Source organism: Cotesia glomerata, linkage group LG10, assembly GCF_020080835.1.
Source record: "Cotesia glomerata isolate CgM1 linkage group LG10, MPM_Cglom_v2.3, whole genome shotgun sequence".
NCBI lineage: Eukaryota > Metazoa > Arthropoda > Insecta > Hymenoptera > Braconidae > Cotesia > Cotesia glomerata.
Window position 1 is genome coordinate 10,990,264 of NC_058167.1, and position 13,992 is coordinate 11,004,255.

The 13,992-nt window shown below is 27.7% G+C and overlaps 2 long non-coding RNA genes across 2 annotated transcripts; both read right to left on the reverse strand.

The window, feature by feature from the left end:
• Positions 1-2,074: 2,074 nt before the first annotated feature.
• On the reverse strand, positions 2,075-4,252 carry LOC123273107. Its single transcript, XR_006511259.1, has 3 exons — positions 3,989-4,252; positions 3,779-3,894; positions 2,075-2,802 (listed from the first exon to the last, which is right to left on the reverse strand). It is a non-coding gene; the product is annotated as an uncharacterized LOC123273107 (long non-coding RNA).
• A 136-nt stretch (positions 4,253-4,388) lies between these two features.
• Positions 4,389-7,426, reverse strand: LOC123273106. The gene is made up of 3 exons (XR_006511258.1): positions 6,709-7,426; positions 6,462-6,614; positions 4,389-4,529 (listed from the first exon to the last, which is right to left on the reverse strand). It is a non-coding gene; the product is annotated as an uncharacterized LOC123273106 (long non-coding RNA).
• Between the last annotated feature and the right edge of the window lie 6,566 nt (positions 7,427-13,992).

Genomic DNA, 13,992 nt, shown 5'->3' on the forward strand with positions numbered 1-13,992 from the left:
TTTTTTAATTTTATTTATCAAAAAAATTATTTTTGAAAAATTGCATTTTTAAAAATTTCTACGTCAATTTTTTTTTGCCATAATTTGCTATAAAATTTTTAAAATTATTAAATATATGCTACATTAAATTTCATAAAAATTCTCTAGTGACTGCTAGAAATTTTAAAAAATAAAAAATGCAATTTTTCAAAATAATTCTTTAGTGCAAATTTTTTTGATAAATGAAATTAAAAAATTATTAAGTGACTGCTAACTTAAATGTCACGAATTTTTTAATTTTTTTTAAAAAACAAATTTGTAAAAAAAATTATTACTTTGAAAAAATTGCATTTTTTGTTTTCTAAAATTTCTACATGTCAATTTTTTTTACCATAATTTATTTAAAAAAAAAAATTTCTAAAATTTATTGAATATCTGCTCAATTTATTTTCATATTATAATACTAAATTTAGTCGACGTTTCTAATTAAAAAAATTAATAAATTGGAGTAAAAAAATATTTTTTAGACATAGCAATTTAAATTTTTCAAATTTTTTACGAATAAAATTTTTTTTTCTTATTTTTATGTAATAATTTGTGAAAATTAAGTTAGCCGCTATCTAAAATTTTTTAGATTTTTTTTATTGAAATAAAATTATTACAAAAAAACAAAAACAAAATTACACTTGTAGAAAAATTGAAAAACTATCAATGCAATTTTTTAAAAATATTTTTTAGTTCTAATTTAATCAATAAAAAATAATTAAAAAATTGAAAATGTCGGCTAATTCAATTTTCATACCCTTCTTTATTATTTTAATTATTCATATTATGTTTTTATAAATATTATTTTTTTTGAGATTTTCATTTTTTACCTGAAGTAAAAAAAATATTTTTTGAAGTTTGAGGTTGATTTTATTATCCAGTTAGTAATTATTAATTTTAGTTTAATCGACTGTCAATAAATTATTTTTGTACCACGCGAGTACTTTAGTTAACTTCCAATAACAAATTAAGTGTATAGTAAAAAATTTTAAAGATATTTGTAAGAGTGAAAATAATAATAGAAATAGCTACTCAATTTTTATACTTCGAAAAAAAAATTATTTTAAAAAAAATAAACAATTTTTAAATAAAAAAAAATAAGAATTTAAAATTTTAAAGAATTTTATTCCTTTACTGAATAAATAAACATTTTTCTTACAGTAACTTTTCTTGTTGAAAGAAAGTTTTTCTTTAATTTGGAGAAAAAAATTTTAAACAGACAACTTACTGTGATGAAAATTTTTATTTCTTCAGCTAAGCAATAAAATTTTTTTTTAATTTTGAACAAATTAATTTCTTATTTTAAAATTGCATATTTTTTTTAAAAACACACTTTTTTTTCTCAGTGTGATGTACTTTTATTAGCAATTTTTAATAAATTTTTTCAAGTTCACACTATTTATTTTTGCATATTATTAAAATAATTGATATTTAAATTCAAAATAAGTTTATTTTATCTTCATTAAAAAAAAATTCTATCCATAAGTTTTCCAACTCCAATAGAATTCCATTAAAAATAATTACATAAATAAAATAAATGATTTAATTGAAATTACAAAGTATTATTACATTTCCATAAAAACTTTAAATTTAATATTCTCAAATTGAACAATATACATATGCTTACAATATATATATTACAATTAATTCCAGTCACGTCAAGCAATTACTGGTAAAAAAAATAAATCTCTTTTTTTTTCTCAACTTTAAATTCATTTATTCATTTTTACCCTTCTTCGTTTCGTTCGTATAAATTGATTATTATTTCCAACATTTATTTCATTTGAAAGAAGAATAAAAAAAAACCCTCGCAATTAATTTATTTGAAATTTGCCGCTTATAATTAAAATATATATCTCATCGGAATAAATGCAAATGATCAATTAAAATTTTTAATATCATCCAATTAAAATTGATTTTTCTTGTTGACAATCAAATTTCATTTTTAAAAATTTACATTCAATAATAAAAAAAAAAATAATAAAATCCAAAAGCCAATTATCGAATTTAAATAAAAAAAATTGTGTTTATAAATTAAAGATAAGGCATCTAAAGATTTTCTTTCAGGCAATCTAATAAAATCCATTGCAAAAATCATAAATTTAAATATGCAAAAAATAAAAAATATTCTAGAGGTTTTATTTTGTTTATCATATTAAATTTAAAAGGATTTGCAATAAGAAGAAAAATTAAATTTTTTAGTTGTTAGTCGTTATTGTCATTGTGTTGCATTGTATACAGATATGCACATATCTCGGCAAGTTGTTTACGTAAAACGTGTTTTAGCCCTCAATGAACTTAAAACGTGCCACATGACTTGACTCGTGGGACGTTTGGAAAACCGCATGGACGGAAGGATCAAACGCTCTTTAGAGTACGGAGGGTACTGAGACCAGAGACAAAGACAGACGAGAGAAAGAAGAGTATTACATATATGCCTTGTATTGTATTATATTGTACATATAATACATAGGTATGTGTATATGTATATGTGCGGTGTATGGTAGTTCAGAGACAAGTTTAAGTCAGAGTAAGAGAACGGGTTGGAGGATTAGCTTCACTTTGAAGAAACGTCGAGAGCCGCGATCCAACATATATATACAACGTCAACCAAGTTAAAGATGAGATGAGAGTAGAGAGCCGTTGTATATGTATACATATGTAGAGAAAAAGAGGATTATTCAGTTATTTTTATTCTTGACGATTCATTTCATCATTTATTATCATATATCGTATCGTATTCATATGCGGTCATATAAACATCAAACCAGACAAATCCTGAAAAATAGAATAAAAGGATATGTATATTATTACAATCATTTCAAAGAGTTTTAAAAATATTAATAAAATATCATATTGATGATTAGAAGTTATAAAATTTTTGAATTTACCGCCTTTTAAAACGCCATTAATGCGCGGGAGATTGTTACGTCACTCGGAAAATCACAATGGCTGCCGAATTACTTAAACGTCGGTTTTAATTTTAAAATGTATATTAAAAAAAAAAAGAAAAGGATTTAAGTTTTTATTTTTAACAGAAATATACTTTATAATAGTACGAACCCAATAAAGTTACAATAATTTCAAAAAGTTTTGAAAATATTAATAAAATATCATACTGATAATTAGTAGTTACGGGTTTTTTTGAATTTACCGCCTTTTAAAACGCCATGAAAGCGCGGGAGAATGCTACGTCACTCGGAAAATCACAATGGCTGCCGAATTACTTAAACGTCGGTTTTAATTTTAAAATGTATATTAAAAAAAAAAAGAAAAGGATTTAAGTTTTTATTTTTAACAGAAATATACTTTATAATAGTACGAACCCAATAAAGTTACAATAATTTCAAAAAGTTTTGAAAATATTAATAAAATATCATACTGATAATTAGTAGTTACGGGTTTTTTTGAATTTACCGCCTTTTAAAACGCCATGAAAGCGCGGGAGAATGCTACGTCACTCGGAAAATCACAATGGCTGCCGAATTACTTAAACGTCGGTTTTAATTTTAAAATGTATATTTAAAAAAAAAAGAAAAGAATTTAAGTTTTTATTTTTAGCAGAAATATACTTTAAAATAGTACGAACCCAATAAAAAAAAATGACCTCGATTCAGTAAGTCTTTCGGAAGATAACGAGGTTATGTTTATACCGGTAAACCAACGGATAGTAGTGACAAATTTATTTTAATGATAGTCTTAATTAAAGGATTAAAATACCGCTGGATTATTAATACTCTTGATATTAGTATACCTTTTACGGCTTATAAGTGCAATATAATGTCAGTAAAAATGATTTAAGATGAATGGGTGTCATAAATATCTCCAAACAAGAGTAGTAGAGCACAGTTGATGCCTTTTATTTGGAGTCTGATATAAAAAAAAAAAAGAAAAACTAATTAACTGGGTTTTTAAAAAACATAATAAAATGTTTGAATGAAAATAATCTTTGATTGGACTGTACCCGCGTGCTATTATCTCCTAGCGGTGTTTCTTAAGATACACGGGCGTCGCAATTCCCGCGGGCATGAATGAAGCTACATCGACGACGAATACCCGATTTTACCATATACACACCAAGCACACACGTACCAAAACAACTATACATCTTTTAGTCGGGGCTTTTAAGTCTCTTTATCATTATTATTATCACCACAAAACTATTATATTAATAATTATTATTATTTAAAGCGCGTCTTGCCGTCTAAAGTTATTTTTATTTTTATCTTTATCTTTGCTTTGTTTTTTTTTGTGCTGGATACTGGTTGAAAAATAAAAAAAAATAACTAACTAACTACAAAGCTTAGTTAAAAAACTCTTTGGAAATTAAAAGCACTCGAAAATGTTATTTTGCTCACCACTGGTTTTATTTTTGAGTTTATCTTTTTTTAACTAAGCTGAACCGTCCTACAGTTACTCAGCTGTAAGTTAAGAAAATGTTACGGGTTCGGCAATTCTCTTTGAAGTTTCTGAGATGAAAGTGATGAGTTTGACGTGACCTACGACTGTTTAAAGTGTCAAGATAAAAAATTGATAAAAATATTTAATTGTATGTTTCACGTATTTATACATAACAATTTACAGTAATTATATGTATATATCTTTCGGTGATTCATATGAAAACAATTTTTTTTTTTACTTTTTTAATCATTAGAAAATCTTTTACATGCCGAAACATTCGTTCCAAATTTAAGCTCTCAATTTTTATTTTTAAAGGTCACAGGTTTAAAGTTTTCTTCATGGATTTTATAGATTTAACATGGGAAGAAGAAGTTTTTCTTTTAAAAAAATTCGTTCAGCTTCATTCAACAACTTTTTATTGTGATCAAACTCATTATTTGTAGTGGATCAAACGTTACCGTGAATATTATAATACAAGTATTTATTCGAACAATTCCAAGCTGGTAGACTCTAAAATCAATTGTCAGTAAAAAATTACAATTCGTCAAACAGAATTCTCAATAAAAAAAATTCTTCATGATATGTACTTAAAAATTACTAGCAACCTTGCAGTCACTATGTGACTGCCGTGAAGTTGTGAACTATTAATAAATAGAATTTTGCTTTATTAAATAATAAATTTTGTTAAATTGCACTGTACTTTCTTAAATATTGCCGTTTTTAAAAATATAAGCTCATCTTGATGTTACACTTATCAAGAGCTTTCATTTGAGTACCCACATACATTTTTGATATATTTTTCATATATACATATATATAATATATAAAATATATGAAAAATTGATGTGGGTACTCAAATGAAAGGTCTCGATGAGTGTAATGTCAGGATGAGCTTATATCTTAAAAAATATCAATAGTTCACAAGATACAAGGTCATTTCTTAATTACTGACATTTTTGAAGATATAAGCTCATCTTGATGTTACACTTATCAAGAGCTTTCATTTGAGTACCCACATGCATTTTTGATATATTTTTCATATATACATATATATATAATATATAAAATATATGAAAAATTGATGTGGGTACTCAAATGAAAGGTCTCGATGAGTGTAATGTCAGGATGAGCTTATATTTTAAAAAATATCAATAGTTCACAAGATACAAGGTCATTTCTTAATTACTGACATTTTTGAAGATATAAGCTCATCTTGATGTTACACTCATCAAGAGCTCTCATTTGAGTACCCACATGCATTTTTGATATATTTTTCATATAATTATATATATAATATATATAAATATATAAAATATATGAAAAATTGATGTGGGTACTCAAATGAAAGGTCTTGATGAATGTAACATCAAGATGAGCTTATATCTTCAAAAATGTCAATAATTAAGAAATGACCTTGTATCTTGTGAACTATTGATATTTTTTAAGATATAAGCTCATCCTGACATTACACTCATCGAGACCTTTCATTTGAGTACCCACATCAATTTTTCATATATTTTATATATTATATATATGTATATATGAAAAATATATCAAAAATGCATGTGGGTACTCAAATGAAAGCTCTTGATAAGTGTAACATCAAGATGAGCTTATATTTTTAAAAATGTTAATAGTTCACAAGATACAAGGTCATTTCTTAATTACGTATCTAGAGATAGGGAATTTTCGAATGCAGCCTAAATACTTATGCAAGACCTTTGCAATTACACTAAATTTCACTAAAAAAAGCTTTTTTATCATATGACTATCCTTGAAACAAAATTTTTCTTATCCTCTTAATAATATAGATAATCAAGAGCCCAAATTTTTTCAACATGTCCAAAAAATTTTCCAATAAGCATAAAGAAATTTTTTAAAATGAATCACTAATGTACTTTTCTTTTCTTCTTTTCAGGAAAAAGATAAAGATAAGGATAAGGAAGCCCATTAGAAGTATTAGACACAAACTGATATGTATGAGCGATATGAAGAATGAAGACAGGATTTACTTTCGCATGCTGTCTTACTCTTACCTAATGCCTGTACATATTGCAATGAGGATTGTACATTGAAGTTGATATGAGCATGAGAGGACACTGTGATGTGGTTTGATACGCCACTGGTACGGTAAGCGCCTGCAGCCCCTTCCATTCCAATTTCATTTCTCCATCATTTGATATTACATCCTATACCATACCATGGCCAGTACATATATAATAATACCAGTACAGATTAAATTTCTACTTGCACACTGTAATACAAACTACAATACAATCATACCTACTATACAATATCTATGTTTTCTACGGTTATAGTTAGGTATGGTAGTGGATAGAAGGTTGAAGACATACCACATATATATATATATATATATATATACCATTACATGGCATACAGCAAACCATACCGTGGCATGGCATCCTCAACGAACAGAACGTAGTATAGCCTGGCTAGTTGTTTCTTTTCTTTATTCCTTTGTCGGAAAGTCGGCGAGTCTCGTTTTTGAGCGACAAAGACACAAGATATGGATGCATCCAGGCATGTGTGTATATATACCATGTATGTATGTGTACCATGACGATGACGATGACGATGACGATCACGAGCAAGACTAGTTGGGTTTGGGTTTGAATATATAGCAAGAGGTAAGAGTAAGAAAGATAGAAGCGAATCAAGACTGAGGACTATAACTAAGAAATAATGATAAGGACAGCTAAAGAGAAAGAGAAGAGAAAGAAGTAGAGTAATGGATTAATGTCAGAGCGAGAAGGAAATTTAAAAACATACTGCTCAGTAGTATGTATCTACTCGAAAGTTAAGCCGAAGGGCCTTTTTTGAGTTACTCAAATAAAATGTAATAAGACTTTTACTCCCATCAGTACTATACAGACAAACTGCTATATACTGACCGAATTTATGTCAGTAGTCAGTAGTACTTTTGTTTTTGCTTATAGTTACGTTATACGAGATGTTATATTGTTTGTCATCCTTCTTGTTTTACTTACCTTAACAAAATAATCCTTAGGGTAAATTTGTAAATAATTGCCAAATAAATCCAACCATCCGTTCATCCCAGGATTTGTTTCTGGACAAATATTCTTTTGTAGGTTGTTTGTCTGCAAATAGAGTTGACTAATTGTTTAATTTGTTATTTACTAATAAAAGTAATACTTTAGATGCAAATATATTGTATAATACCTTAGAGTAAATAATTGTAATATTAAAATGCTAGAAAATTATTTTTGAGAGCATTGAATCTGAAAAAAAAAGAAAAAGATTGTAATAAATTAAAAAAAAAAATATTTTTTACTGGAAATTTAATGTTGTTGTAGCGAAACATTTAATATGTAGTCTCATAAAATATTGGTCAATTCAATTAGTTACGCTACTATTGTTGAATGATGGTGTAAAAAGTTATATCTTATTAATGGTGAATTTTTTTTATACTGAAGAAATAAAATAGAGATAATCGTTAATTTTTGTTAAAAGATACAACTTATTTTTTAGCTCGCCACAAAAATTTCAAATTGTTACGACAAATCTCGTAAATCTTATACATAGTTAACTTAAACTGTTGTATCTTGTGACTGATCTAAAAAATCATCGTAAAAAAATTTTTCAAATAAGAATAACATCATAAATCATGAAAAAATTACAATGTTTTCTAAAAACTATCATTTAGAGATATCGAGATAGGTCATTTTCTTGTATAATAAGTAATAACTAAGCAGAGTTCTGCTCACCCAAACCTAAATTTAGGGTAAGATTAAGATCAAAAAATTTGTGGTAGGTAAAGATAAATCATCAATTTTCATATTTAGGATAAGATAAGATAAACGTTTATGAAAAAAGAGGTTTAGTTATTTTTTTATAGCTTCAAGAATGCAAATAGAAGCAGAGATTTATTTTAAAATCACCCAAAAAGAAGGTTCACTTGAGCCAAAAAAATATTTTTCTTCCTAATTATTTTCTTGAGCGAAAAAAAATTTTTTTTGGACACAAGAAATTTCACTTATTCCAACAAAATTGATTCTCTTGCTTTAAGAAATACGTATCTTGATCTAAGAAAATTTATTTAAGTCAAGAAAATCTTGTTGTTTTGACAAAATTCAGCCTCTTGCTTCAAAAAATTTAGTTCTCGATAGAAGTAAATTTTCTTGTCTTGAGAAAATTTCTCTCTTGCTCCAAAAAATTAAATATAAAGATAGAAGTAAATTATCATGAATATTTTTATTGATTAACATATCAAATGGAAAGATCAAATAATATTTCATCATTTTTTTTCATTCAATATGTATAATTGCACGCTAAAATACTATGAAATGGGTCTATCAAATATTCAAGAGAAAAATTTTCTTAAGGTGAGAAAATTTTTTTCTCAGCCGAAGTAGGTGTCGCTGCTTTCCTAAAGTATCTAAAAATCTTGATCAAATATAAAAATTTATTGTATCAAGTATTTATGATCTAAATTAAGAAAAAATTACTTCCACCAAGAATAAAATTTTTCGAAAAATTTTTACTTCAGCCAACACAATTTCGCTCTCCTTTTAGGCACTCGAAAATTTTCTTGAGAATTTTCTTAATCCTAGATTATACTCAGTGATATCTGTAGTGAAAAAAAATTTCAGATAGTAGCTAAAAAAATCCAGATTATAGCTACTATCTAAAATTTTTTTCCACTCAATATAATCTAGGATAATATCCAGTATCATCTTGTTTTTTCCGTGTATGTACTCGAATTAAAATTAGATATTGATCATCTTAGATTTTCACCGGAAAATCTGCAACATGCAGAAGGAAATAAATAAAAATGGTGTTTATAATAGCTGGCATGGATAGACATAAATTTAGGAGTTTACAGCAAACTAAAGCTATGCTAATAGAATTTATTTAGTGTATCAAGTATCGTCTGCGTAAATTATTTATAGGTATATATAGAATATAGATATATATATATTGTTATCATTATCTGGAAAATGATTATCGAGTTGGACGTAGCATAGTTGCCGGCACGGATAATAAAATGAAAAAGAAAATGAGGGAGACAAGCGGATGGTATTTATTGCCGTAGTATGGTGAAGCGGCGTGTTGTTGTGGGCCGTTCCGTAGGACAGGATATAGGGAAGCCTATAATACGGTTTTACCGCGAGGCCGCACTCTCCACGCAACACAACTATAAATTAATGTATATGTGTAATGTTGGCGCGTCGGATTTGCCGGGCTTGGTTACGTTGGCTTATATATGTATGTATATTTATATATATATATAAGTATATTCTGTAAAGCAGTGATGCTCTCTCAATATAATCTCTTTCTCTTTCTCTGAATATAATAATACTGAGCATCAGCATCAGCAGTGTGCGGTTTTGCCGGAAAGGGGCGTCGATGGGTTCGGTGGCCAGGAGACCTCGGGGCAAAGTGAGGCTACGGTTCGGTTGGTTCAACGTTGGACAGCGGGGTCAGAAGGGACGCAAGCCAGTCGGCGTGTTTGATCTCCGCCACGGGCGCCGACAAAGCATTTCGTTGAGCTCTCTTCCTCTCTGCCCTCGCTCCATTCGTTCCGTCTCTCATTTCTTCTCTCTCTTACACCCAAACGGGTTATCAAAATCCGTCTCGTGTTATTTAGCTGCCGTGTGTAGTATAGCTGTATTATATGGTGAGAGCTTGACAAGGACAGCGTGAAAATGAGCGAATGAGAAAAATAAATATGGATAGTGAGAGCGAGAAAGACAAATGGTGTTACTACATCAGTATGAGTAACTGACAAAGATGAGAATAGACCAGCTGCTTTGCTGTTGTTCTGCCGTACCGTGGCGAGAAGAGACCAAGTGCCTCAGGGATGACGGACCATCCAGCTTTTTTATTTTTCTTCTTCTTCATCATCATCATCATCATCATCATCATCATCATCATCTGCTTCTTCTTATTTTTCTTCTTCTTTAGTTTTAGCTTCAGTTTCTCTTGTCTCTCAACTAAACTCAACTCCTTCACTTCTCTGCATTTTGTTCTTCTTCACTCTATACTACTCTCTTTACTCGTATTGTTGTTATTGTACTCAATGATGGATGCTGGATGCTGGATACTGCTACGTTTCAAGTCGAGATCAAGAACAACCGAATAGAGAGAATTCTCGACACTTCTTATCATCATTATTCGCTTTAGCTTTGGCGAAACTAGTCCAGCTGTGTTTTTGTAAATATTCTATTGAGTAAAACGGCTGCCCAATTTTAAAACACAGTAACTGCAAAATTTTTATACCTCATTTTTTTTAATATTGCTGGATTTTTTTATAACTTTTAGACCTTAATTTCAAGTATTTTTTCTTAAAAATATTTATATTTCATAAATCAAATTTTTCATTAATTTGCCAAGCAAACTTTTTTTTAATAAAAAAAATTTTTTTAAATTACTAAATGTTAGTTACTGTGTTGTGAAATTGGGCAGCCGAAAAGCTGATGTACAAAAATTTTTCTATAAAAAAGGAGCTAAAATTTTTAATAAATAATCAAAAGTTTTTTAATTCCAAAATCGCACAATGTTAAAAAAATTTTTTTACAAAAGAAAAGTTACACAGAAAAAAAGGTTCATTTGAGCCAAGAAAATATTTTTCTTCCTTTCACTTATTCCAACAAAATTAATTCTCTTGCTTTAAAAAATACGTATTTTGATCCAAGAAAATTTATTTAAGTCAAGAAAATCTTGTTGTTTTGACAAAATTCAGCCTGTTGCTCCAAAAAATTTAGTTCTTGATAGAAGTAAATTTTCTTGTCTTGAGAAAATTTCTCTCTTGCTCCAAAAAATTAAATATAAAGATAGGAGTAAATTTTCATTAATATTTTTATTGATTAACATGTCAAATGGGAAGATCAAATCATATTTCATCATTTTTTTTCATTCAATATGGATAATTGCACGCTAAAATAATATAAAATGGGTATCAAATATTCAAGAGAAAAATTTTCTCAAGGTGAGAAAATTTTTTTCTCAGCTGAAGTAGGTGGCGCTGCTTCCCTAAAGTATCTAAAAATCTTGATCAAATATAAAAATTTATTGTATCAAGTATTTATGATCTGAATTAAGAAAAAATTACTTCCACCAAGAATAGAATTTCTCGAAAAATTTTTAATTCGACCAACACAACTTCGATCTCCCTTCAGGCACCCGAAAATTTTTTTGAGTCAAGAATTTTGTTCTCCAGTCAAGAAATTTTTCTTTCTGTTTCTGTAGTTTGATCAATTTTAAAAAGTAGAGTTGTGTTTGAAGATATTGGATTACGTTAATCTTGTAGAGATACGGTAAAATACGCCGAGGGTTAATTTAAGTACAAATAATTTTTTTATGCTACTCACTTGACAACTTTTAAAATAATTTACCTTCCTAATTAGACGGAACTTTTCAATCCAACCGGTACTTAATAAATTTCTTCGAAATTATACAGTTGGTTGGAGTAAGAGTCAAATTAAATTTTTTTAATGAGCAGTACTGATGATTATTATTTAAGAAAACATTTCGTTCAAATTATACTTCAGGAGATAAACAATTATTTATTCTTCGAAGAAGAAATAGAATTGGAGGAGTAAATGTTTAAAGTTTAGCTTTTCTCACAATAAAAATATAAATTTGTAAGAAAAAATATCGTTTTCTGCCCTCCGGCCGGAAAGTGGCAACTTTCTGGCCGCTGCGCTAAACGAAGTTGCCACATTCCGGCTACGTCGACCAGAAAAATAGTATACACACCTTGACCAATAAAAAGTAAAGCCTCAGACGACATGTTTGTCAACCTCGGCTTCGCCTCGGCCAACAATTACATGTAATCTGAGACTTTTCTTATTTTACTGGCCTAGGTATGTAATATACTATAAATTAATGCGTTTTGGTTCTGATAATTTTTCTTGCTAAAAATCAATTTTTTCCAGATAATTAAAATAAAATTTTAATTATCTGATTAAAAAGGATTTTTAAAAATAAAGTATTCGACTTTTTTATGTTACGTGAGATTGAAGGAAAACAGTAATTTGATTATGATTGTGTTTTATGATTTTTGTCTTGAGGTTACTTTTATTTCTTTTCATTTCTGTGCTTTTCTTAGATACTATTCTGATTAGGAAAAAATATGCTCCTTAAATTCTCAATTCTATAAATGAGAATTTATTTATTAAACAGTAATAATATAAATGTGAATGTATAATGTTTATGTATTTTGTTAATTTGCCATTCGGCTTATGAAGCCTTGGCATAACTTTTTGATCTATAAAAAAAAAATTAAAATAAAATCACACCTAGTACTTGCAATTATTTTATAGAATTTAGAATTTTTCATATTTATCTGCTTCCTTTACTCATGTAATGTATTATTACTTGATTAAATTTATTTGATACATTTAATATTCTTTATTTTATATTTTATTTTATATTATATATTGCCGCTTAGCGTTAGGGTAAGTGTGGGTATTACTGCAGTTTTTTTCGTAAGTCTCACTTCGAAAGCATTTTTATAAAATTTTCTCAAGATAATAATAACTTTTTTTTTTTTTTAAACAAAAGTTTGACTTATTATTAACCCAAAATAAAATCAATAATGAGAGAAACAAATATTTTCGTTAAATAATAAGCATTCAAAAAGAAGTCTAAATGCATGTATTACTGCAGGTCTTAAAGTAGCTTGCTCCTATTACTGCGTGTCCATTACTGCAACTGATCCAGTTACTGCGTACCTATTACTGCAGAACGGCTATATTTTAGGATTTACTTAACAATGAACAAAAACTTATCAAAAAGAAAATTTATTAGTGTAATGTAATAACAAGAATTCTTCATAATCTAAATAATAAGTAGCACAGCCTTAACGTATTATTAATTGATCAGAATTGGTAAATTTTAATTGATGTAATCTTACAATCTACTGATTATTGCTTTCCTGGACTTGCCTCGACTTCTTATTTTTTTGTTTATTAACTTTTGATTTTTTATTAATTTTATCCATAGTTTATTTTTCACTTCGAGACAACTTGATTCACGCACTTATTTAGAGGTTAGAATAGCCGTGTTTATGTCCGCAGTAATAGGTACAGACATATACAAATAGAGGCGCTTCTATTACTGCAGTCGACTGAGAAAATTGCAGTATTACACGCACATGCGGTTTTTCGGTACCAATTACTGCATGCTTAATTAAATAAATTTTACTGATGAAAATGTAATTTTTATTAATTATTTGATTCTAAAAAAGGGTTATCTAACTTCTAAATGTAAAAAATATATTAATTAGGTCATTTATATAAAGAAAAAGACTTTTTTTACGACCACCTCTTTTTACACTGAAACTCTTAAAAAGGATAAAATTATTCACTTCTGTAACTACTTAATTTTTATTAATTAATAACAAATTGAATAATTGTCTTACTTATAAAACCACTATGCAGTTATTTTCCGAAAGGTTTAAATTAACAAAAATAATTTTTTTTTAATCAAAAAAGTCATAACCCATTTATTGATAATTAAAAGAAGAAAATCTGCAGTAATACCTACACCTGCAGTAATACCCACACTTACCCTAAATAAAAT